Source organism: Lolium rigidum, chromosome 6, assembly GCF_022539505.1.
Source record: "Lolium rigidum isolate FL_2022 chromosome 6, APGP_CSIRO_Lrig_0.1, whole genome shotgun sequence".
NCBI classification, from domain to species: domain Eukaryota; kingdom Viridiplantae; phylum Streptophyta; class Magnoliopsida; order Poales; family Poaceae; genus Lolium; species Lolium rigidum.
In genome coordinates this window covers 280,836,015-280,839,388 of record NC_061513.1, presented here as the reverse complement: position 1 = coordinate 280,839,388, position 3,374 = coordinate 280,836,015, and the positions used below count along the sequence as shown (strand labels likewise).

Below are 3,374 nucleotides of genomic sequence, written 5' to 3'. Positions count from 1 at the left end.
GAACAGAGGTAGTATATATAGTTTAACTTTCAAAAATAATATAAACCTTACTCTTTAGAACGGAGGTAGTATGACTCTTCAATATTGTCATTTATGAGGTACAAGCCACCGGCTGTTAATTTGAATATTAACTATAGATTTAGCGATGGCAAATATATGTTCACACGAAGAAATCTTAGTATATCATTTATGCAGAATATAAAGAAAATCTTGTATTTTCTCTAAATATTTCACCGCATTTAAATATAGACTAAAATGTCTAGATTCGGTGAATCTGCGATAAGTATTTAGTGCCAGAGATACTATTAATTACCAAAGATTGCGATGCTCCCACGTAATCCTGATCATTTAGATTTGGCACAAACTAAAGCTATTTATATGTTGCTACGCGTGCTACATTAATCAAGTACAGTAGTAACTAATTGTGGCAAATTTGCGATAAACTGCATTGATCACCGGTCTTGTAGGTACTACTACAAAGGTTGCTGGCCTCCAACCTAATCGTACGAGATCATTCAGATATGGCACATATTAAAATCATTTATGTCGTTGCATCCGGTGCATTTATCAAGTAAATAATGGTGTGCCAAAATTACGATATACTGCATGGATCATTCGTGGTGTATAAAGGGCACCCAGACTCTGTTCCAAGCATCACCATCATCTTCATCATATTTGTGTGTTTGCTCTGCAGCAATGGCTGTGTTTTCCAATTTCATACCAACGCTTCTATTATTCGTCACCCTCTTTTTTACACCCGGGTTGTGCTACATCAACCCAGCTATCGAACGGGCACAACAGAATACCACAGAAACCTCTGCATATCGCACTTACATCGTGCTTGTCGATCCACCGCACTCGAGTGCCAGGGAGGAGGATCACCGCCGGTGGCATGAGTCTTTCTTGCTAGGCTCGTGTGGCGGTGAATCTGGCAAGCTACGTCTTCTCCACTCCTACACCCAAGTATTTAGCGGCTTTGCCGCGAGGCTCACAGGGGCTGAGCTCGATGCGGTGGCCAAGAAGCCAGGGTTCGTGCGAGCTTTCCCAGAGCGAACACTGCAACTCATGACCACACACACACCCGAGTTCCTAGGTCTGAGGAATGGCACTGGGTTCTGGAGCAACGCCAAATATGGGAAGGGAGTTATCGTCGGGTTGCTGGACACCGGCATCTATGCAGCACACCCTTCCTTCAATGACCATGGCGTCCCACCACCCCCATCACGGTGGAAGGGGTCGTGCAAGATGGCCGGCTGCAACAACAAACTTATTGGTGCCAAGTCACTTGTTGGGAACGAGGATCCTGATGACACATCGGGGCATGGGACACACACCTCATCCATTGTCGCTGGGAACTTCGTCCCTGGCGCATCATATCATGGCATCGGCACAGGCACCGCTGCTGGAATAGCTCCTGGAGCCCACATCGCCATGTACAAGGTATGCAAAAATGATGGATGTGATGATTCTACCATACTGGCTGGACTGGATGCGGCCATCAAGGATGGGGTGGATGTCCTCTCACTCTCCCTTGGCTTCGGCAAGGGTGTGCGCTTTGATCGGGACCCCATCGCCATCGGCGCGTTTAGTGCCATATCCAAGGGCATCACCGTGGTGTGTGCGGCTGGGAATGAAGGTCCCACGTCAGGCTTTCTCAGCAATGATGCTCCATGGTTGCTCACAGTCGCTGCCGGCTCGGTGGATCGGAGCTTTCAGGCCGAAGTGTGTCTTGGCAATGGCAAGTGTATCTATGGACAAGCGCTTACCCAGGAAGCTAAGCCAAGCTCAAAGTCATATCCTCTCATCTTCTCCGAGAAATTTCGGTACTGCGAATATGACGAGGACAATGCCATCGTCGGTAAGATCCTTGTTTGTGAAAGCATGTTGGAGAAGAATCAGTACTATAAGATCCCCCACTTAATGATTGCTGGCGCGGCTGGTGTGGTGTTATTCAACAACAAGGTCAATGGCTACACCATAGATCTTCTCGGATTACAACTCCGGAGTGGTGCGAGTAACCGAGGTCGATGGTGCCATCCTCACATCTTATGTGTCGTCGCCAGGGACCAACTCGGTGGCTGCTATCACGTACAACAACACATTGGTTGGTATCCACCCGGCCCCCGTCGTAGCATCGTTCTCTTCCCGAGGTCCAAGCATGATCGACGCCGGTGTGCTCAAGCCAGATATATTGGCACCAGGGCTCAATATCCTAGCCGCATGGCGGCGAGAGATGGGATCTACATGGGAACCTTATAACATCATATCCGGCACATCCATGGCAACTCCACACATTAGTGGTGTTGCCGCGCTTATCAAGAGCATACATCCTACCTGGTCACCGGCTGCCATCAAGTCTGCCATCTTGACAACATCAGACATCGTCGATAGCAGAGGTGGACCGATCTTGGACCATCGATACATGAAAGCGAGTGCATATGACACAGGAGCTGGACATGTGAACCCCACCAGAGCAGCTGACCCCGGTCTAGTGTACGACCTTAGCATTAGTGACTATGCAGGTTATATTTGTTGGCTCCTTGGCGACCATGGCCTGGCAACCATCATGCCGAAGCACAACTCAAGCCTGAATTGCGCAACACTACCAAAGATCAAGAACACGCAGCTCAACTACCCAATGATTACGGTGCCTGTGACATCGATGCCATTCACCGTGAATCGAACGGTGACGAATGTCGGACCATCAAAGTCGACCTATACGGTGAAGGTGGATGCATCCAAGTCAATGGTGGTGCATGTCTTTCCGGAGAGGCTGACGTTCTCCAAGGTTGGAGAGAAGAAAACATTTAGCTTGACAGTGAGCAGTCACGTGGTGGGTAAAGAAGAATCTGTGGAAGGAAGCTTGAGATGGGTTTCAGAGAAGCATGTCGTGCGAAGCCCCATCGTCGCATCCATCAGAGTGAAAGATAGTTATTCCGCATCGACACCATTTTAGTTATTCATGCATTGAGATCGATGGCTTTTCCCGTCTGCCCGCACATTCGTGTCTAGTAAACAAGGTTCATGTAAACAATGGCGTCAGAATAAAGTTGGTGTGAACCAGTATAATCTAATGTTGCAATGTTTTGTGTCGTTTATGGTGTCTTTTGAGTTTTGAACCATTTCCCGCTCTTTCTAATACTTCCTAATTTTTTTAGCCCAAATTCACCAAATAGGCCAATATATGAGGGGAACTGATCATACAAACGAAAAATATAGCAAACAAAACATGGTTAATTTAGGAAATCACATAGTCCCATCGAGATTGGCTGAATTTCTGTAGTTCCGGTAGGCACCTCACTGATTTACTTGGGCCAAAAAAATCCAGACATTTCAGAAGTTTGCGCTGAAACTCATTACTCGCCTTTCTGTCA

General features: G+C 47.3%; 1 pseudogene; it reads left to right on the top strand.

Moving 5' to 3' along the window:
- Positions 1 to 696: 696 nt before the first annotated feature.
- Positions 697 to 2,956, top strand: LOC124664233 (annotated as a pseudogene).
- Positions 2,957 to 3,374: the final 418 nt, after the last annotated feature.